Source organism: Talpa occidentalis, unplaced genomic scaffold (genome assembly GCF_014898055.3).
Source record: "Talpa occidentalis isolate TD23 unplaced genomic scaffold, MPIMG_talOcc4v2.1 talOcc4.7, whole genome shotgun sequence".
Taxonomy (NCBI): domain Eukaryota; kingdom Metazoa; phylum Chordata; class Mammalia; order Eulipotyphla; family Talpidae; genus Talpa; species Talpa occidentalis.
Window position 1 is genome coordinate 25047470 of NW_023605083.1, and position 23980 is coordinate 25071449.

Below are 23980 nucleotides of genomic sequence, written 5' to 3' on the forward strand. Positions count from 1 at the left end.
ATGACGTGCCAGAACAATGAGTACACCTGTCATCCAGATCTTGGTTTCTAATATCATTCTCCAACAAAAGGAACTGGGACTTGGATAAATGATTGATTCTAGGATGTGGGTAGGAAATATACAACTTGAGTAGAAAGAGTACTATTGTATTAAAACCCAAGTATAAAACAAACAAATGAGTCCACATGGGAATTAATGAATGGGCAAATTTCCTGTTCCAAGAGATTATACAAATCTTACACAGATACTGTGCCCTCAACTCCCCATACTTTAAGTGCAGGTTGACTATACTGACTTCTTTCCAAAGAGTACAGTGTGAAATAGGGGAGAGAAGAGTAACTTTATACTGGAGAAACCTGACAAACACTGTCTCAGTCAAATGATCCTTCTCAACACCAGAGGTGATAAGTGATGTTGGAATACATACCACCTCTCTGTGTGATGAGAATGGTGCTTTACGATCTTCCCACAAGCACATAACCCCAATCTGATCATGACAAAAACATCAGACAAATTCCACTAGAGGATTATTCTAGATATTCTACAAAATATCCAACCAATACTCCTAAAACTTGTCAAGGTCATCAAAAGCAAGAAAAATACATGAAACTGTAATAGCCCAGGGGAACCTCAGGAGACATGATGACCAGATGTAATTTAGTGTCCCACAGGGGATCCTGGAACAGAAAAGGGCATTAGAGAAAAGCTGAGAAAATTTGAAAAAAGTATGGACTTTAGTTAGTAATAACGGATCAGTACTGCCTCATTGATTGTAGGAAATGTATTATACTAACATTAGATGTTAATAGTAGGGAAAACTAGGTGTGGGGCACATGTAATATCTCTGTACTGTCTTGCAATTTTTCTGAAACCTAAAACAAGACATTTGTTTGAAAGAATGTTCAGTGCCTGGATATCACCCCTGGTGTTCTGCTTTTTCTTCTGTGTGGCCTGATCCTTGGGACTTAGTGGGCTGCCCAGGTGATTCTAACAGGTCTCCAGCAAACCACTGCTTGCAGAGAAGGGATTTCTAAACAAGCTGCTCTTTCTTCCCTCTTCTCTTTTGTTTACTTATAATAAATGCTCTGACCTTGGCTTTAGCAAAATAGGGTGACCGAATGATTTTGGCTCATTGAATACAGCAGCTCTCTAAATGTACAGCCAGCGATACGGAACTGATGTAGAGAGAGTGGTATTTCTCATTAAATAAAAAAAATCTTGTCCAGGAAGCTTAAAATACCGTAAACAGTTTTGGTAAACACAAGTGAAGGGCAGACTACACTGAATGTGTTGTCAGTTTAATTCTGAACATGACAGGAATGCCTTTAATTTCCCTCTGCACTGTTATACCCCATGGGCTTGAAGGTAAATATCCTCTAAGTTTTATGTGCAAAGGATTTTCCTCTAATTAGATAGTAGGCTCATTCTTCAGGATGAGATTGTGACAAGTGGAATTACAGCATCACATGCTGGCAAATGCAGCTCAGAAGGTCAGGAACTGTGACCTCAACCTAGCACCTGTTTTCCCTGCAGAGACCCCAGCAGCAGGGGGTCTTGGGGATCTGACCTAATGCTGGAGCTGATGTCAGGAGGAAGGCCCCTCTGACCCAGCACCCAGTAAAGAAACAGAGGCCATGGAACCCTGCTTTCTCACACATAGTTTAGATGCCTGCTGGTGAGTTTGTGTTTATAGACTTACACTTTTTTAAAAATACGGTTTTGTTAATATTAGGAAAATGAAAAAGATTTAATGTCCTCATCATTTTTCTTCTTAGAAATGGTCATGAGTAGGAATTCTTTTAAAAAAAAAAAACCTTTAAGAATATTAGTCAACCAAAAATATTTGAGTTTTACACTATGTTAGACACTGTGGGAGATATTTTTTTTTTCCAATTTTTTATCTTTCACATCATCATGTATTCCCCATTAAATTCCCACCACCAATTCACCTGTGTCCCATCACCATAGTCCCTTATGCTCTTCTCTCCCATTTTGATTCCTTTTCCTCCCCCTCCCTTGCAGAATATCTCTGATTTATGGTTGCCTGCTAATTTTGTTTTTTTTTAATTATTATTATTATTATTTTCCTGATCTCTTATTTGTTATTTTTTTCCTGATCCCCCTATATTCCTCCTGTAAGTGAAACCATCTGATGTTTTTCTTTTTCCTTCTGGCTTATTTCACTGAGCATAATCCTTTCTAGCTCCATCCATGTTGCTGTGAATGGCATGAGTTTATCTTTTTGATTGCTGAATAGTATTCCATTGTGTATATGCACCACATCTTCTTGATCCAGTCATCTATTTTTGGGCATTTGGGATGTTTCCATATCTTACCTATTGTAAACAGTGCTACAATAAACATAGGGGTGCAGGTATTCTTTTGAATCAATGTTTCTGTGTCCTTTGGGTAGATTCCTAGGAGTGGAATTGCTGGATCATATGGTAGCTCCATTTTTAGTAGCTTGAGGAACCTCCACACAGCTTTCATAGTGGTTTGACCAGTTTGCATTCCCACGTGGGAGGTATTTTAAAAGTTAAAATATTAATAGTGACCTTTTGTTCATCCATCCAAGCAAGTTTAATTGAGTGTATATCAAGTGCCAGGCATCAGCTGGAGATTTAAAAAACAACAGTAAAAGCAAACTGAGATTGGTCTCCTTTCTTTTTTTAAAGATTTATTTATTTTTGCATACCAGTTTGGGGTACAGAACAGAGGTGCAGGGGGTGAGACGATTCACCAGAGACAGAGTGGGGAGCAGAACAGGCAGACTGACTGAAATACACTGCGGAGGGGTGTAGTAAAACAGGAGAGGTCTGCCGTGCCATGTGGGTCACCTCCTGGGCTGGGGAGTGAATTCCAGGCTACACTGGTTGCCAATAGCTTCATAGAACTGAGACTTAACCCCTTGCACCACCAGGGAAGCGCTGGTGTCCTTTCTTAAGTAGCCTGTGAGCCATGAAGTTACTGTCTGGATCAGTGGTTCTCAACCCAGGGTGATTTTACTCTTTAGAGGATTTTTAACAATGTCTGGATAGAGAATTGCTTGGCACTCCTGAGAGCTATGGGTAAATGCTACTGGAAACTAGTGGGTAGAGACCAGGGATGCTGCTAAATCCTTGCATGGGGCAGCCCCCAAAGCACAGAGCTGTAGGGCCCTAAATGCCAATAGTGCTGAGGCTGTGAAGCCCTGCAACCCCCTGGGCCCTTTATTAAACAGAGAACACACTCTCCGGGTGTGACTTACAAGACACCTTAAAGACACCTGCTGCCTTCCCTTTAGCCCCTACCAGGTGGAACAGGGGAGGGTCTCTAGCCGAGGGAGAGTAAAGGTTACACTCGGGATGGCATGGTGGCATCATGCAGAGTAAGGCCAGTGACTCTGTCATCAGGTCCCAGCTGTTCTCGCTGTAACAGCCCAGGCCAGAGGGCATGTCCAGTGAAATCAGGCTGTTCCAGAGAGATAACCTGAACCTTCTTTTTATTGATAGCAGCCAAGTTTCTATAGTCAACCACAGATCAGCTCAAGTCTTTCAAATAAAGTTACTAAAAACCAAATGACACTCTTACAATTTATTCATTTTTTTAACATTGCTGGAATTGCTTTTTTTAATATTTTATATAATTCTTACATCATTTTTCATTTTTGCACAATGTATGCATTTTCATTTTGGTTATATTCCCCATACAATTGCAACCCCCCTTATTTTGACCCTAATTCTTCCTCTCCCGCCCCTCCCCACCCCGGAGTGTGTCTTTGGTTTATAGTTTCTTGTTGATTTTGATTTTTACTTTGTATTAATTAGTCTTTTTCCTGGTCCCTTATTTAGGTTTTCTAAATTCCTGCTATGAGTGAGTCCATCCAGTATTTTTCTTTTTCTTTCTGACTTATTTCACTGAGCATGATCCCTTCTAGTTCCATCCATGTTGCTGCAAACTGCATGTGTTTATTGACACTCTTACGATTTAAATATAGATTTTGCTTCTAAGTTGAAATGACCATAAGCAATTTTGTGTTTTCATCATTTGTGTTAAGTATTCACTATACATTTAAAAAGTGGCCTCTTATCTGCTGTTCAATATAACCACCAATTGCATGTGGCTATTTAGATTTTAAGTTAGCTGCATTTAAGTAAAATGTAAAACTCATTCCTGATCAGACTGGTCACTGGCTACTGGCAGCTACTGGTTACTAAGATGGGCGTTGTAGATAACAAAATCTCTGTCATCAGAGAAATTTCTGTTGACTAGCACTGTTTTACAAGTCATTTCTAAGGACCCTCACAAACATTCAGTCATTACTTAAAAAAATAATAAAACTTATTTCCTCGCAGCTGAAGCACCCAGCAAATGCATTATCTCATCATCACTGTCTGCTAGAAACACACAGATGTGTTCTGCTAGGGGGACATCTCTTGTCAGACGTGGAATTTTGTGAACGGTTCACGTAATGGATGTTAGGGGACACATTAGATGATTGGAACCAATTTTCTGAAAGATATAACAATGCAAGATTTAGTAGATTGTCCCTGTAAAGTATTTCTGATCTAAAGTGTGTAATGTTAAATATTAATTTCATTAAGGGCTGTCAGTAGGGAATTAAGATATGTGACCCAAATATATTTCTTTCTGGTAATTTCATGTGATAGAGAAGCAGTGCTCAGTCTACCTCAGTGGGGTTGGAGTAGGGTGAGGGGAGGCAGGGATTGCAATAGCCGGGGAAACTCCTGCAAAATGCTATGTTGCTACCACATCGGTCTATCAGAATGGCGGGCAGGTGGATAGAGAAGGTCTTCCACAGTTATATTTGGAAGAATTCCTCATGTAATTTCAAGCTATGCAATCCAGGTGAGTATTCTTCAGAGAGATGAAAAGGGTGATACCTAGTGGGTCCCTTTCTATGGTGAGATGGGGCTGGAGAGGTGCTTACAGCAGATACCTGGAGTCCACCTGGAGCTGTGACTGTACACTTGGGGGGGCAGCATCCACTCAGTTGTCTCTCACTGTCTTTCAAATGGTGCAGCAGTTGCTTCTGTCTACCCCTCCCCTAGGTCATTTCAAAGGCGTGACCTGGTTGAGAATAACTGTCTTAGGCATTTTTTTTATTTAAATATTTTATTTTATATAATTTTTACATCTTTTTTCATCTTTGCACAATGTATGGATTTTCATTTTGGTTATATTCCCTATACAATTGCACCTCCACCCTTATTTTGACTCTAGTCCTTCCTTTCCCCGCCCCTCTCTCCCCAACCCCCCCAATAGTGTGTCTCTGGTTTATAGTTGCTTGTTGATTTTGATTTTTACTTTGTATTGATTAGTCTTTTTCCTGGTCTCTTATTTAGATTTCCTAAATTCCTGCTATGAGTGAGACCATCCGGTATTTTTCTTTTTCTTTCTGACTTATTTTGCTGAGCATGATCCCTTCCAGCTCCATCCATGTTGCTGCAAACTACATGTGTTTATCTTTTTTGATTTTTTTCTTTTACTAGGTGTCTCTAAGAAACTATGACAAGTTGAACCACAGTCTTTTTTTGGATGCTTCTTCTGATCAGTGTCTGGAGTGATGTGCTGCTGACCAAAAGAGGGCTGTCCTGCTCTGAGGTTGCACAGGCTAGAGAGGATACACAGCTGAGGACATTCAGGAACCTCCACTGTGCTAAGAGTATCTGAGTACAGAAAGGTGGCCGTGGGTGTGTAGGCAGGTCTATGCGTATTCTCCACCATGGCCTGACCGAGTCCTTGGTAACTATAGAGAGTTTAGGGTTTGGTCAAAGAGCTTGGCTCATTTTCGTTAGTACTAGAAAACTGTTACCAATTACAGAGAAGCTTAACAGCCTACTGGACAGATGCCTAGCTGGGCTGGTAGATAGAAAACTTCAAACAATCCTCCCCCTGAACGCTCACCTAAACTATATCATGTTTTCAAGGCCTATTATCCATGACTGAACCTATGTTTGTTTTCATTGTTGTTTTTCTGTTACTGGATTTAGAATAGCCCTGGCTTTCTATATTATTTTCACTCCTGTTTTCAAATTTTCTCCTGCTAGGAATCTAGTTTTCCCTACAAAATGTAACATACTGATCGCTTGGTATTTTAGAAGCATAAGGTGGGAAGTCTCCAGGACATAGTCCTTTCAGTGGCTTGATGTTCAGCATAGGACATAATCCACACTAGTCCACCATCCTCAGCAAATGTCTAGTCCTCCTTTACTGCTCCTACTTAGGACATCAGAGTCTGTTAGTTATGAAGGTAAATAGAAGGGATGAAACTATGACAAGACAAGAGCAAATTGTAAATCATTAGGTTCGAGTCCATTTTTAAAAAATCTCTGAATATTTATGCTTTGAGTCTGCTTCAGCCTGACATGTCAGAGGTGTGAAATGCACAAAGATTCCTTAAGCCAGTCAGGTGTTGTGTTTCTACATTATCCAGGTAGAGGGGGAAGAGAATCTTAAAGGCTTGTATAGTTTTGACTTAAAAAATCAGTAATCTCTCAAAAGTAAGGAAAGCATAAAGGAGAAAAAACTCTGGACTTGTCCACTGAAGACTGAAGCAGTCAACTAGTAAATACAGTGAGTGTCCATCATGCCCCAGACACTGGTAGCAGCTGTTGTGTGGCATGATAAAAAGTGTATTTTGTCTTTGCTCTGGTTTCTGGCACAGAACTCTTTAGGAATAGGAGTGATAGGAGTGTCTTTTGTGTTCTAATGAGGTGACCAAAGACTTGGGGGTGGGGTACCTCGTTAGCTTCAAAATGGAGACTGGTCACCCTGTGAAGAATTAGCCACATGTCCAACCTCTGGGAAGAAGCGAGGAGCTGGAGCTTGCATGCAGTCTCCAATGGCCAATAGTTTAGTAAATCACGCAAGGACTGACATGGCTATAAACACACTGATGTAGTGAGATTAAGGGAGCTCTCGGGTTGGTGAACCTGGTGTGTGTGTTGGAGAGCATGGAAGCTCTGGATCCCCTCACTCCACCCCAACCCCTCCATACCTCGCATGTCCTCCACTTGACTGTTCCACAGTGGTAGCCTGTATAATAAAAGGGTCTTCAAAAGTAGAGAATTCCAGAGTTTTGTGAGTCATCTAACAAATTATCAAAACTGAATGGGGACTTCAGGAACCTCTAAATTGTTAGGCAGAAGTGTGGGTTTGCCTGGGAACCTCATTGTGGCTGGTGTCTAAAATGGGGGCATCCTGTGGTACTGTGCCCTTGACTTGTGGGGTCTGTGCTCACTGACTAGTTAGTGTCAGCATGGAACTGAATTATTGGACACCCAATTGGTATCACAGGGTTGGAAAATTGATTGATATTGGAATGTCATAGCTGGAATAAAATGGTAAATGAGAGCAGACATGTTTTGGCTCTTATGTACAATATCTCAATGAGTTTGTTGGGTTACATAGTACTAGCCAGTTACCATCCAGTTACCGATCTAGACCTACTCATCCTGGTTGTTAGACCTTGAACCTTCCAGCCTACATCCATAGGCACCTTGCTTTGTGCCTTTGACCATGTCCCTAGATGGAATGCCTCTGGTCCTGTCAGGGCAGTCTTCTCTACCTGACCTTCTCCTTCTGGTAGCCATTTCTCTTCCTTCTCTCTTAATGCCTACCTGTGGTAACAGTATTTTAGTGCCTAATCCTAGATTTTTGCCAATAACACTTTATGGCTTTATTATATGTGTAGTAAAATTTCCTTAGTAAATAAACCTCCTTTGAAGTATCCTGACTTGAGTGATTCATCTTGTTGGGGCTCTACTTTGAGAACTATCCATTTAAATGTTGCATTTATGCTTGCCAAGTATTTTGATTTTTGTTTTGATATAGCTGATGTTAAGCCAGCCATTTAACTGCTTCTAGTGGTCACCTTGGTTAGTAATGATAGAGAATAGAATGCTTATCTTCATATTCCTTTGGCAGAAGAGTATACTTTCAGTGAGGCAGAGAGAAGTGGAGCTAGGACATTTATAGCATTCAGAATTGCAATTTCAATTGCCAAGATGCTCTTTGTACCCATTATGATTCTGGCATTAATACTATATTCCAGACTTTGAAGATGCATAAATAGTCTGGGATTTATACCAAGATGATGCATGCTGATGAGAGGTTGATAAATGTTGCAAAAAGTCATTGTTATTAACTGCTCTATTGGTGAAATGGAGTGGTCTCGTAGCACTCAGAAGATTAATAGTTGTGACTGAAGCATGTCTCCTTTCATGATAAACGTGTGTGTGTGTGTATAAGAGAGAGAGAGAAAGAGAGGAGAGATATGGGTTATGAAGAGAATGCAAAATATGTGCTTTTGTTTAAAGTTTCTGCCTTGGGGAACCATGTCATGAAATTTCATGTTATTGATTTTTGTATCTGAGCCCCACCCCAACACCTCTTTGAGAATCTATTATAAGTCACTTTTCTGAATGATGAAATTCTTGCAAAAAGATATAAACTGATAAGCTTTTGGCCTTCTTATAGGGGTTACTTTGAACCTCCTTTCTTCCTTGTTTTGCTTTCCAAAGTCGTTATTGAAACATGATTCTCAAGGACATGATTCTCAAAGATGGCTTCCGTCTGTGTGCATCCACTGATCTGTAGATAATAGGGAATGCATCCCCAGGAAATTGATGATCTTCACCCTTGATCATTAACTTTGAGAGAGAAAATCAATTTCAGAGTTCATTTATTCCCAAATATTATGGATGAGGAAACTGAGACCCAGAGATATTTAGAAGACTTAATCAAGAATACAGCTGTATTAGTTTGCCATAACTGCTGTAACAAAGTACCACCAGATAGAGTAGCTTAAAGAATAGAAATTTATTGTCTCACAGTTCTGAGGCTTGATGTTCAAGATCAAGATGTTGGCAGGATTGGCTCTTTCCAAGGGCCATGAGGGAGGGATCTGTTCCAAGCCAACCTCCTTGTTGTGTCTGTCCTTTCCTTGTGTCTGTTCATTTCATCTTCCCTCCATGTGTCTCTGCATCCAAATTTCCTCTTCTGATAAAGACACCAATCATATTGGATTGGGACTCTCTCTAATGATCTCATTTTAACTTGTTACCTCCATAAAATCCCTATCTGCAAATGAAGTCACATTCTAAGCTACTGGGGGGTTAGCATTCCGATATATGATTGGGCAGTGGAGGGCACAATTTCAACTCATAACAGACTGACTAACTTCTTGATCTTCCGGCACCCTTGTGAGTTTCTTCCTGTTACAGAATATGCCTGTTCATATTCTCATTCCCATTGTTGCCAAAATGGCTGTTTCCTTTTTCACAGATACAGGCTTGTGCTTAGAACCTCAGATTTTTCTTAGACATTTCAAATGCTTCAATTTAGGAGAACATAAGGTCAAAGTAAATTTGGTGGAATAGAGATCCTTAATATAGCCTGAAAACATTTATCTTAGAGATAAACAATAGATTTTTGATTATTACATGGCTGATAATGTTGATTCATTGGCATTCTCTTAGACTTATTCCATAAACTGCTGTTTATATAATTGTGATAATAAAGGAGTATGTTTCTTTATCTCTTTGACTTGGATCTCTTTGTCCCTGGAAAACACATTTCCAGGGAAGCAAGCTTTTCTTCTATATGTTCTGTGGATAAACTTGGACAGAACCATTGGCAATCCTGGCATTCAGTTCTCCTAAAATCGTTTTGTCAGTTAAGGGATACTGAAAGATTGTAAATGTAAAAGGCAGCCAAGTTGATACCAGACATCTTAGGGAAATGTTACACACTGGTAAGCAGGATATATTTGTTGTGTTTTACCTAGTGGTCTTTTAAGGTATGTGGATCCAAACAAAACAATTTTTTAGTTCATTTGTCATGTCACCAAAATCAATATGGCTTGCTCACACTTACATTAATGAAAATTACTTTGATTAAATGTTGGAACAGAAAAAAATTTATAGGTTATTGAACTCTTCAGTAATGACCACATCTCCCTATTCTCCTGCGACCTCACATGCCCATTTTGAAGAAGGGGAACCTGATGATCAGAGAAATAGCCTAATCAGTTCAAGATCACAAGTGCATGCCCTCCTAGACCAATATGCTTTTCACCCAGGACAGTAGAATTCAGGAACAGTGAAATAAGAGGTGAGCCTTACTGTCTTGTAACATTTACTGGTGTTACACATAAGTTTGGACTTGAACTTCACCAAGTAATAGAATATGCCTCTTGGTAGTTAAAAGGTAGTAGTTTCTAGGATTTATACCCCTTCCCTGAGTGTTTCCCTCAGCATATCTTTTGACTCAGCACCCTGTCAATAAATACCAAGGGCAAAATTCAGGAGCTAGACAAACTCAGATGTCATAAACTCTCGGTTATTCATCATCCATGTTGGAATATTAAAGACTGCAATGTCTTGCAATGAAGAAGGAATTTAAATGTCTTTCACTAGATATTCCCAAAGTCATATGACCCGTTGTTCATGTAAAACCTGTAAATTGCAAGCAACACATTTTGAGAAATCCTTTAAAAGAGCTATACATTGAAAAGGAATTTAGCTCAAGTTCACATATGATAGAATAAAAGATCTGCAAAGATATTCCTACAGAATGCTTGAATGACAAAACATAATCTCCCACAAAATATTTCTTGTCACTATAGGATATAGTTGTGGGGTGTGGGTGATAGTGAGTGCATGCATACTCAAATGCATGACTTTGGTCTGGCTAATCAGGTGGCTTTAAAAAGTAAGTGTTGAGCTAGCAATCATTAAGCATGATGTTTTGGCCTTTACTGTAGATTTCTGATGTGATATCTCAGCTGGACATCTGTGAACCTGTACTAGTTAATGTGGCTGTTACTACACAACCCCTACCCCCTCTCTAACAAGGCAGGCTTTTATTACTTAGCCAGTTTCTTTGTACACTTGGGACTTCAGCAAAAGTAGTCTGAAGGTGAAGAGGAGAAGAAGACATTCTTCTTGACAATGTCAGGCTGATGACATAATGTCTAAGTGTAGGGGTCACCTCAGGAGAAGCAGTATGTTGGGTAAAAGGGCTTCGTAGTTGCTGAGAGAGGTGTGAGTGGATTGTCTGACATCCTTGAGCAACCCTGTGGGTGGCTAGATGCTGCTATAACAATGACACTTTGGTGTAAATTATAGAAACTATCTTGAGCTACCTTCAAAAAAAAAAAAAAAGAAAACATATTGGGGAGATATTTTAGTATGTGATAGAATTTAAACAACTTAAGAAAGTTATTAAGAAAGCTCAAAAGCACAATCACTTGAAGGATCTTCCCTAGACTCAGTTTCTGAGTCTAAGCTCTAATTTTGAGTCACGTATTTACTCTCGTCTAATCCAGGCACATCTGTTTGTTCAGGAGAGGGTGGCAGTAAGTTGATCTCCAGGAAAATAGTCCTTCTTGCTTTCCCCCTTCTCTGGGATTCAGACGTGATACCTGGTGGCACAGCAGCTGCCTTGTGACCAGGATGTTACAAGCACCAGATGGAAGTTGTGTGGTAGGAATAGAAAGAGCAAAGAAGAAAAGGCCAAGGTCCTTGGATGGTTGAGTTGTCACACTGACTGTAGAATGTACCTTATTTGTTCTTATTTTGAGAAAAGCAATAACCTATTTGTTGAAATCACAGTGCACTGTAATAGATTATTATTACCATGACATGCAAACAAAATCACCCCTGTATTAAAATTGTTTAGTATAAGCATGGACGTTGGGAGCCACTCCTTGTGCAGCAGAGTACTTACCACATCTATCATGGGGGCAAGGACAGGGGGTGGCTCATGAAAATGATAAAATACCTAACAGCGTCTACAATCACCTTGGAATCTTGGACCCTTGAAACCTCACCACTGCTGCAGAACACAGAGATGGAAACCCTCTTTGTGACAGCACACACTTTTCCTGGATGGAATTAATTAATTCATCAACTCATTAATTAATTTTACTAATTGTTACTGATCCCCCTATTATCTGCTACATATTTTTCTGGGTGCTGGCGATAGATTTGCGAAGACAGAGATGATCTTGGCTCTCATTAAGTTAACACTCTAAAGGGAAAATAGACAGTAAACAAGAAAATGAAATAGACAGTTAGATGATGGCAAGTCCAGTACGAAACATGGAGTGGAGTGCTGTGACGGAGTCGTAGGAGGGCATGGGCATGGAAGACTGAAGAAAGCAATACTTGAAATGAAAATTGAATTGCCAAAAGGTGACAGCTGTGCAAGACCTGAGAGGGAACAGCTGGTGCAGAAGCCCTGAGCCAGAAACGAGCATGGCCACTGGAGACATGAATTATTAACAGGCACCCACTGCGTGGTGATTCGGGAGGCCACCCATGCTCATCTCATTGTGACCGTTCCAGCCACTCAGTTCATTGCCATGGTGGTGTATCTCAAGGCTGATGGCAGTGCCACATGTTCCATAGGTGACTTCTCCTGTCATGTGCATTAGGCTGTCAGAGCTCAGGGAGTGGGAGTCTAGGTAATAGACTGTTTATACTGATTGATCAGCCTCTTTCCCTTTAAGAACAGTGCTGTCCTTTCCAGCTGCAGCAGCGACACTCCCCAGGGCTCCTTTACAATGGGGTCAGCCCTATCCTGCAGGGACTGGCAGAACATTCAGCAGGCACACAGTGGCTTCAGTTCTACGCTCCAGACACTCCCTCAAGTTTCAGCTGCCACATATGACATGTCTCCCTGTGGAAAGAACAATGCAGAGAGGCAGGAAGCCCAGGAAGGCCCCCCCCCCCCCGCGCTGCCAGACTGCCATGGCTGGTCATACCCAGCATCATTGTCAAGTGATCCTTATCAGTGAAGCAGTCACTTGCAGTCACGGGGCTCAGAGCTCCTTCAGAGGTCATGCTGTGCTGCATTCTTCCTGTGTCTGACATTACCCAGAATGAAAGTGCTGGAATGCCACCACCCCCACTTTCAGTAGGTGGCCTGCGAAAGCAGTGTCTGCCTAGCTCCAGGAGAGAACCCAGCTCTCTTATCTCTAACAGTTGAACTTGGGGGCACTTGGAACCACTGTCATTATATATCTGGGCTGTTAGATTTTCTCTGGCCTTCACCTTAGGAGGATAAAGTGATCTGTGAGTACCCAAACTACTGTTCTCCTACCTCTGGGACAAAATGAATCACAAAATATCAAATTTGGAAGGGACCCTGGTGATCAATACCCCTCCTCTTACAGATGGAACCGGGAAAACTGACCTGATCAAAATGAATAATGTGACTATAAAGGCTTCACCTGAGAACCGCACGGTGTTTCATAGTTGTTTATGTCTCTTTGGTGTGACGTGCTGCTTTGGCTCCCCAAACAAAGCAAGAAATCTCATGTCAGCACTATGTATGAGCTCTCTGTCCTGCTATCAGGCTCGATGCTTTGATTTTCGCCATCCTATGTGGGAGGCATTCTTTTCCTCTTTTCATAGACAAGATGACTAGGAAAGTGAATGTGTACTTAGTGGGTGAATGGCAGTACTGAACTCAAGTTTAAGCCTTCTGACATTCATTCTGACATCAGCTCTAAGTTCACCTCTACTTTCATTATCTGGGAGTTGAGCATTGTAGAAATCAGCTCAGGTAGGGTAGTATGCATACAGGAGCCCTGGAGCAGGTGTTTTAGGTTGCTAGGCCCTCTAAGAAAAGGATCCTGATTTTTAGTAAACCACCCTCACTTTCATTTGCATGAGAGTTCTTCTCCCTTAGAGCCCCTTAACTCAAGCAGAGGTGCCCTGGCTCCTAATGTAACTCCTAATGTAAGTCATCTCAATAGCTGCCGCACTCATGTTAAATACCACCTCCCCGGGCCTCCCTGGTGGCGCAAGGGGTTAAGCACCACTCTATGAAGCAATCGGCAGCCTCAGCAGCAGGAGTTCGATCCCTGGCTGGCCAGAGAGAAACCCACATGGCACAGCAGACCTCTCCTGTCTTGCCTGCTGCTCCCTTCAACAGTGTATTTTGGTCAGTCTGTCTATTCTGTTTCCCACTCTGTCTCTGGTGAATCCTCTCACCCCCCACATCTCTGGCCTGTACCCCAGCTCTTGTATGTGTAAATAAATAAATCTTTAAAAAAAAATACCACCTCCCAGACAGAGTGTAGTGTGTCCAAGTCCAGGCTTTTAGGAGCCCCTGGGTAGGTCCCAGTCCTGCTTCTACCACTTTATCTCAGTGACCCAAGATATATTAACTTATCTTCTTGTGCCTCAATTTTTTGATCTGTAAATATAGCTAGCAATAGTACCTTCCTGAGACGGTGGTAAAGACTAGTGCTTAGTAAATGATGGCACATCATTGTTGCTGCATTTGCTCTTGGTAAAACTAAAGGAACTCTTCACAGATCTGAGTTTTGCTCAATGGTATAAGAAGAACACGCTCATAGATTATGATACCTGGCAGGTATTCCAGGGTGCGAAGTTTCCAGAAGATACAACAATGTAGTTTACTGCCTGACTCCAGAGAATGATCTTTTCCAGAGCCTCTACTATAGCATTATCTTTTATTTCTGTCAGCAGCATCCCCTCCAATGGCAGAAAGCTTTGACTCACCCACCTGAAAAGCTGAAGTTGACCTGGAAGTCATGCTGAGAGGAGGAGGAAGCGCCTCTTATGTAACTTGAAGAGTATAAAGGATCCAATGATGAAAACCGCTGCCCTGAACTTTTCCAGAGCACAACAAATCTCTGCAGAAGATTCTCCTGTGGTTGCCAAGGTATCATTTATCTTGTTTTTTTTTTCTTAAGAGAGTGTGAAACAGCAAATCTAAAATGGAATTTACTGTGTCAAGGACACGAAAATGGAGTCAAGAGGTCACTCAGGAGGAGAAATCCTGGGTGGAATAGACACTTGCCAACCACAGAAACCATCGTCTGCCTGAAGCATTACTGTTTCTCAGTAGAGAACTTCGGGTGGGGACTTTCCAAACCAGTGTTAGCTTAGCCACCATCTTGTAGAGCCAGCACCTGTCACAATTCTTTTAGAAAACATATGTAACCCCTTTTCCTTCCCCATATAAAACCCCCATGCTGGCTGGACAATTTTGGAACATATTTCAATACCTTATTTCCTGGAATTGAAATGGCTAAGACCCCAAACAACTCTCATTCCCTTCTACAGTTTGTCAATTTGGTAACAGTGGGCTAGAAAAAAAGTTAACGAAACACCCTCTCCTATTAGATGATGTATTTGTGCTTAACAGATACATGAAAATGCCACCATCTAAAACCATACCCCAGATTTGTGTTTGTTTTGTGGTTTCTCAACAATATGCTGACATTAACTTGAACCCTTCCTCTGAATTTGTCTATTTCCTTGTGCAAGGCTAATTCCCTCCTCCCTTTATATGTCTTGCCTGTTTAGCGCCTCTCTCTACTGACCTGTCAGTGCTCAACATTCCATTGCAGAGTGTGAGCTAAATTGGAAAACAGAGCCAAGTGACAAACTGTGCAGCAAACTCTCAGCCTGCACAGAACCAGTGTGCTTTGTGCTATTCCTGACCAGAGCAGATGTGGCCTTGGAGGTTTGTGGAGAACAGTATCTCTCAGGTAAAAATAAATGACTCCTTAGAACTGAAATGATGCAGATCCTTCATTTGCAAACAGATAACCTGGGAGTAATGTGGAAAGAACACTGGATTGGAAATTGGTCAGGATCCTGCTCTGGGTTTCTTCCAGGTCACCCCACCAATAGGCATCTGGTCTCAGGTGAGTCCCTGGGGCTTAAAGTAATTTTTTTTTAATTAACAAAATAGGGAGAGTGAAATAGCAAAATCGTGTCTTCCACCTTGAGTTTTAGCAATGCTAATATTTTTATAAGTTTGCTTAAGACCTAGTTGGGTTCTTTGTGAATTTCTCCCTAATCCCATTCCCCTTCCCTCCCAATCCACCATAGATAAACCCAGTCCTGAATTCACATGTTTTTGTGCTTTTGCTATACACACATTTATCTTTCACTCCAGTCCCCCACCCAAGGAACTTTTAATATTTATACAGTACTTTCTCTGAGAAAGCATTTTTTTTTTTCAAAATGTTTTGTCCACATCCACAAGATACACTTTACATAGAAATGCAACTATATGTGCTATAGTCCTGTGTGGTATGTGCATATGTATGTGGAATAAAAGTTGCGCAAAATAATACCCTAATTTTTATCCAGTTATAATCCAGTTTGATCTGGGTTATTTAAAAAACCAAAAAATATGCTGGTTGCAATTTACTAAAGTGATTCCATGACCCAGTGATAATATTCCCACTAAGAATCTGAAAACACTGTTCTAGGTTTCCCCTGCTACCTAAAAATAGTGTGTTCCTATTTGATATTATTTGGTAGGTTATTTTGGGGATCTAGAAACACTCAAAAAACTGTCCATATAAATTAATGGTAGTAGTATTCCCAGAATCCAAAAATAACCTACCCACATAACCTACCATATACCAAATAGGAACAAAAATGTTTGAATGGTGGGGAAAAACTGTACCTACTGGGTCACAGGTTATAGTATACCCATTTACAGATTGAGGAGTTTATAACTTTGTGAGCTCATTTTTACATTTAAATGGATACTTGTATTTAGCTATATTTGGAAATGGAAAGAGATTTTTTAAGTTATTTAGTGCCTCATATGGTTGGAAATGGAAGTTCTGTTTTAAGCTTTCTGTGCTTCAACTTGTCATCTGCCACCAAAAGCTGAAACAAAGCATAATGCTAGACTTTTTAGTGGTTTTGCAAATTGCTCACTCCTTAGCCCCAGGCTCCTGGGAAGGGCATCCCGTCTTCCAAGGTGTGTTGTGAGTTGGGGATCGAGGGCCCTGGTAGAGAAGGCGACAGAATGAGCTGGCAGAGTTTTGGGCCCTTCACCACAGTCCCTACCCAGGAGCCCACCTTAATATTTATTCATCCTATTTTCATTGGCTATAATTAAGAAAAGGGGAATGCATCATGAAATATGGGTTTAGAGGTTGTGCAAGGCTCTTTCCAGATCTGAATTTAAATAACAATAACTTTTCAGTTTCTGGACCATTTAAAATGAAAGCCAGGATCAAAGAACATGACTTCTTAGGGTGCAGGGCTTTACTTAGGAGTGTTGGTTAACTGAAAGCTAACCTGTTCCTCCTGTCACTGTCAAACCTGAGTTAAACTGGATACATGTAGCGAGTCCTGTAGGGCAAAGAGTTTGGGGTGCTCTTGAACTGGGGCTGCTGTTTGGGGGACTGTCATTCCTATTCTGTCATAAGAGTTTCATCTACATGAGACTGCTTCCAACGAAAAAATGCTTTTGTTTTCATTGTGTTTGTTTATTCTGTGAGTAAGGTCCTAATACAAATTTGGGGGAGATTCTTTTCTGCCCCACAAACTGTTCCACATGCTTACCATAAAGCTCATTTGCTCAGCAGGGTACGCATACACTTAAACCATTATAAGCACAGAGATGAAATTTTATTATCATCTTAATGAAAATATGCAGCTCCTTGTGGGTTTATTTTTGCCTTCCCAAATACAATAAGAGCATAAAAAGCTGGTAGTAACTTGGTAGTAAAGTGACTTCAGGGTGGGCATGTTAATTAATTTATCCTGGATCCCTTTCCAAGTACCCTTGTTTTTTCTCTTGCTTTCTCTACCTCCCTAGGCCTGGATTAGTGCCTGCTCGCAGATTCTAGTCCCTCCCTTTAATTTGTCCCACTTGTATTTCATCTTCCTTAATCACTGTTTTCATCACATCACCCCCATGCTCAGAAACCCTCAAGGGATCTTTACTTCCCACCACATCAAATCGAAATACAGCTGCCTGTTTTCAAGGTTTTTCCTAATCTATTCTTCCCTTGCATCTCCAGCTTTATTTCCTTTGCCAGATGTGGTTTTGGTTTCTGTGGTTTAGAGATAATGAAATTTTTGTGTACAAAAAAAATTTTAAATCTGCATCATTTTTCTTAGGCACAGTTAAGCCCAGTTGCCTTAAACAAAAGCACACATCAGCCCAGATTGCTTTCCTCCCCCACCAGCCAGAGGAGCAAGACCTTGGCGTCCTCTGGGGGCAGCAGGTGGAGAAAAGCAGCTTATTCCCCTTCCTCCCTCTATCCTGAGGGAAGATCATGCACTGAGAATGTGCTTATTTACTGGAGTGGATTGTGAGAAGTGCCTGCATTTTGACAAGACAGGCAGGATGCAAGCAACTCAGAAAGCAAGTATGAAAGATTAAAATTTAAACTGGAAAGAGCTGGCTCAAAAATTTGTGAAAAGGTACAGTCTGTGTAAAGCCAATCTCAGCAGATCACAAAGCCCACCCCGCTTCACCCCTGCAAATGCCAGTGGCATTGGTGAAAAGGATTCAGGAGGAAGCTGAACTTGTGGGAGCAGGCTCATACTACTATGACTATAGTTGATTTTCAACTTTTTGGGTTTGGTTTGCCATTCTCATTTATTTTGTTTGTCTACAACTGTTTTGGTAAGCCATCTACTTGGTAACCATATGATTTGGGGCAAGTTTCTATACCCATAAAGTGGAGGTAGGAATGGTATATAGTATATGGAGTGGTCGTGAGGAGCACGAGATAATCATTTCAAGAGCATGGGATGTGGTCCAAGAGAAAAATATTCACTATTATCCCTATCATAATTATTGTAAATACATATAAGCTGCTCTTTGAGCAGCTGCTAAATTGCACCTTCTCTCATAGTGCCTGCAGGTCAGTTTAGTTTAAAAAAACATTTATTGAATGTTTAATATATGCCGGATACTGATGATAACTATAAATAAAGCATTTACCCTTACCCTTGAGTAGTTTACCTTCTAGTAGGGAAGGCAACCCATAAGATGATTTCAGTTTATGGCTGTGCTAGTATAGTCACCTCTAGCCACACGTGGCTGTTGAGAATTTGAAATGGGAATAGTCTGAATTGAGATGTGGTCTTTGTGTAAAATACACTTTGAATTTTGAAGCGTTGGTAGAGTATCTTGGTTGCTTGGCAGACATGTTAGATTTTAAATTCAGATTTAACCTCGGTGATAAGATAAATTTGTTTTTTCTCATTGGCTCCTATTGACTTGTGAGTTGATTTTTTTAAAAAGGAAATTATGCTAGCTTGCTTTCTCATTATGTAGTGAGTATTTGGATATTAGGCAAATGTGAACAAGTGAAAGGAACATTGTTAGCATAATCTATATAAACAAACACCAATAGCATTTTGCAATGGCATTGAGCTATCTTTTGTGAGCATTTTTTTTAGCTACCTAACTTTAGTCATATAAAAATTTTGTAGCTTATTCAACCAGTTCCCTGTTGTTGGACCCTTGGGTTGGTTTTGGGTTGTTTGTTTTTTGTCTTTATAATCAATGCCTTAATAAACGTCCATGAACCTAAGTTTTATTTATATTTTTTTATTAGGGAAAATTCCCATAAGTGAAATACTAGGATAAAAAATAGGATACTTAAAGTTTTTGAGTGTGCATTTGTCATGTTATCCTCTAGACAAGTTGCAGTAGTTTGTATATATTACCATCAATTGTGAGAGTACTAGTTTCTTTCCATACTTGCATCCATAATCATTTAAAAAGAATCCTTGGTAGTTGGAAGAACAAATGGCATTCCATTGTTTGTTTTTTGCATTTCAATAATTAGTGAGATCAAACATTTTATCATTTTGTGTGTTGCCATTTTAATTTACTTTTTGTAGAATTAACTTGTCATATCCGTTGCTCATTTTTCTTTTAGGGCATTTTTATTTTTCTTAATGGTTTGATGGCTTGTACTAGTTATTTTAATGCAAAGAATGTTTAAATAATGTTCCCAGTTACTTGATTTCATTCCAACTGGAATATGCCTCCTATCAGGTTATTTTTGATTTATAGGAAAGTTATGTGTTACTGAACTGGTGAATTTACTAATCATTTACATTCATTTAAATTAGTTAATTTTGAATCTTATTTTTTGTGTGTGTCTTACTGCATTAGCTAGAAATTATAGAGTAATGATGTGTACCAGTGGTGATGACAGCAACTTGCATCCTTGTTTTGTCCTATTTATGGGAATCCCTTTAAACTGGCTTCTATGCTCCTTTAGTAGGTTCTCCTTGTTGGTTGGGTGCTTCCTTACTCTTTGGTACAAGATGCTCCAGTTTCATCAATGTATGTGTGCCCTTCTCACCCGACTCATGTCCCAACACCTGCACTTCTCCTGGGACCTAGCCATTGAGCCACTGGCTTTTGTACTGACTTGTTCAGGAAGGGAAGTGGGGGATAGGGTGTGAAGAATGAGTAATTTCTTTTCCCTTTGACAATGATTTACCAAATTCTATTAATAGCTTTTTCTTATATTGATTCATCCTTGGACTTTTGCACTGTGCTTTGATTTTTCTACTCTTTTAAGATTTGATAATTTATATTTTGATAACCTCAAAAAGCTTCAGAATGCTAGGAATTTTTAGATATTTCCTTAATTTCATTGTCTTTGATTTCTATGGGGGGGTGGGGGGGAGGTAAATCTTTCTCTTCCCTTTGTTGATTTTTCCAGCACCTTTGATTTTGGAAATGTTACCAGAATTATGGCTGCATTATCAGTGGTGAAAATTATTGATATGTCTCAGAGGCAAAGAATCACAGAATATTTATTTTCCATTGGTAGTATATGCTTCCAGCAAACGTCACCCCATTATTTATAATATCCGAGTTTAGAAAGGAGATTCCTAACATTTCCTGGAATTTCCAAAAGAGAAGAAAAGCAAAAAAAGAATTCAACTAAATGCCCATTTGTTAGCCCTGTTGGGAGGGACCAGCTTTAAAGAATAATTGGTGAATATACTAATACCAATACCACTATCTTTCATCTCTAGCCTGACCTGAAAGAATTTCTTGCATCTCACAAAAAGGTTAATTGAGAGATAAATCTGCTCTGGAAAGAATTTGCATTTTAAGCAGAGATGGAATTTGGGGACGTGCCATGTAGACATCTATCATTTTACAAATTATAATTATTGTCAGTGACCTGAAACCCAGAATAGGTTATGATGATTAAATAATATCCATAGTTTTGCTATTCAGGAATGCCTTCATCTTCCACTCATTATCATTGCCTTGACTGTTAGGCCCAAGGTGCATAAGTTGCTTATATTTATCTGGACAGTTGATCAATTTTGTAGGCAACTATTTTACAGGCATGATTTTCTTGCTCTGACAGATAATGAAGTCTGGATTGCTATCTTTATTTTCTGTCTCACACCAACCCTTTTCACCATTTCTGTTTAAAGAAGATATTACGATGTATGTATGGCGATTCTTCCCAAAAGATCTATGTATTTCTGGGTATACTTATGAGCATATGCTCACAGTACATGTGTACTTCTGGGTATGTTCTTATCTATGCTTGTAATTAGAATTTTCATTTATTCAACAGATTTAGTGAGAGACTTCTATGTGCTGGACACTGTTCAAGATCCTGAAGGTGGTCCTTGTATGAAAATTCAGCAACTGGTATTCCAGAAACCAAAGCCCTGATACTTACTATTTTCTAATTTCTGTTATGTAAAAACTCTCACTGTAGCCATTTTCAGGCTATCCACATTCTGCATTACCTGGCATAGTAAAGGTAGCAGCCTCATCATATCTTGATAATAATTATCAAGAGGACTGTTTTAAAATAAGCTGAAAAAAAGCTGATGATCTACAAGAGGAAAGTGTCTAATATATACCCCCAAGTATGATTGTGTGTTGTATAAAAACATGGAGATGCAGAGGGGTCTGAGATGATAACACTGGATTTAATATGGATACCTCTCAATGATGTGGGATAGAAGAGAAGTCAGGCAACAAAGGTGCGACTTTTAAACTTAATTATAGTTGGAATTTTCATGAGCTACAATTTTTAAAGAGAGAATCTGCACTGCCCATGTTGAACAAGCACAGCTCTCATATGAAACTGGTCAGAGAGTAAACAAATGCACAGTGGATACAAGGCAGTTTTCCTGAATCACCACAGATGGAGTCATTGCTGAATGATTAAGTTACTTGCTGTCAAGAAAACAACAAACTGTTGAAAGAAGGTAAAACAGAATCAAGACACTTGATTAGTGTTCCAGTTACTATATAATAAGCCACCCCAAACAGTAGCTTCAAATGATGACAGTGTTTATTTTGTTCACAGATTTGCAGCTTGAATGAGGCATGGTAGCAACATTTTGTCTCAGTTCTACTTGGCATCAGATGTGGTGACAGGAAGACCCAAGGGTGTATCACCTGAACAACTCCCTCGTATGTCTGGTGATGGCACTCGCTGTTGGTTGAGGCCACCAGGGCACTGGAGCGGGAGCACCAATCTGTGAGCCTTCCGTGGGGTAGAATACAGTGGCTGGATTCTCTAGGCAAGTGTCCCAAGACAGAGCCAAGGAGAAACCATGTCAACTTTTATAACCTAATCTTGGACATTATACCACATCATTCTCTCCATATTCCCTTCGTAAAGGTAGTCACAAAGCATTGCCCCATTCCAAGGAGAGGAGAAGACTCTACCTCTCGACAGCATGTAGCAATTTCTGTAAGTACAGGTTGGGCTGAAAATATTAACATGGTCATTTTTTTGGAAATTGCAGCTTGTTGCAGTAAGTTAAGTCATCTCCCGGTCGACGTCATCTACTCCCCATAGCTGCAAATAAGAAAATAAGAAAAATTAGCCATATCCTCTCAGCTGTGACAACAGTGAGTATTGCAGCGTCACCTTTACTGCAGAGAACATTCATGCATTGTGAAAACTAAATTCTTACATGGGAAGCCATTATTTCCCATGCCTAGCACAGCCATGATTTTTAAATTAATTTTCCTTTTTGTTGTCCAATGTATCTTAACCTATAGGCAGATTGTAGGGATGGTAAAAGGCTGCCTCTGACTCAAAGCTAGTGGGTGGTTTCATTTGTGTTTATCTCTAAACTTCTCAAATGCGAAAAAGCATAAAAAAGATCATGAAAATGAATGTTCTAGTTTGGAATTTCAGATATTTCTCTTCGGTGTATACCAGTGTCCTTACTACCTACCACTCCCTATCTAAGGCTGTGCAGTGTATTGTTTCAGGGTCAGATGCGTCTCTCATTTATTAGGGCTTGAATAAACATGCAGGCATATTTGCGATTTCCTTGGTTTCACAATGGAAACCTATGCATGCATAGGATATGTTAACCACAGATTGTACCAGGTAAATCTGGGTTGCCCATGACTAGCACATAAAAAATTGTCAGAAAACACCTATTAATGGAGTCGTTGGGGTTCATTTCTCTGGACATACCCAGGTTTTTTGCTTCATTTAGGAAGATGAAGTCTTAGAAACTAAGCTCTTTGGGTAATTGCCATGTAAAACGAATGGGAAAAAAAAAAAAACCTTTCATACTCTTTTAAATGGTGGAAAACAGCTCTTAGTCATGGTTGGATAAGTTAGTTGAAAGAATTTCAACAAAATTTTGCTCCAATATATTTTCTTTATAGTGGAAACCACCGTGAGACATTTAAGTCAATGCTTTATTATTCAGAAATTTGTTAAAGCCTTGAAAGTTTTAGCAGTCCTTTTCCTCCCGTTACTATAATGCCAAAATAGAAAAAAAAGTAGACTGACTACTTGTATCTTGTCTGAAATGTACAGCATAAGTGGAATCCAAATCCTGGGTGCCCAGAGGTACATGTTGATTGATATACACTTGTAAGGAACATTTACTGACATCCTCAGCTAATTATGAAAAATCATCAATTAAAGTTAGCCAGGCATGCATTTTTAAGATTCCTATACCCCAAAGGTGCTGACTCACAGACCAAGGGTAAGGCCAAGGATTTATTTTCTTCAAAGATTGGCCTTGTGATTCTGGGTATCAGCCCAGGGTGGACATGGCTGAACTAGTATATTTGCTAACTCTTAAAGCAATTTTTGTGAGCTAAGATGTTTTGCTCTGAGTGAAGCTTTTATAGATCAGGACAGTGCTGATGAATTTGAAATTTTATCTTTGTTACATTTAACAATAGG

At 39.9% G+C, this 23980-nt stretch overlaps 1 long non-coding RNA gene across 7 annotated transcripts in view; it reads left to right on the forward strand.

Moving 5' to 3' along the window:
• Window positions 1-23980, forward strand: part of LOC119230583 (uncharacterized) — a 230447-nt gene that overhangs the window by 119449 nt on the left and 87018 nt on the right. For 6 of the 7 annotated variants that reach the window (XR_008549577.1, XR_008549578.1, XR_008549575.1 and 3 more), the window contains 4 exons: window positions 14508-14703; window positions 15593-15694; window positions 21377-22022; window positions 22124-22674. This is a non-coding gene — a long non-coding RNA (uncharacterized LOC119230583). Of the gene's footprint in view, window positions 1-14504; window positions 14704-15592; window positions 15695-21376; window positions 22023-22123; window positions 22675-23980 lie in introns of all 7 variants that reach the window. The other variant, XR_008549579.1, reaches the window with a different exon arrangement.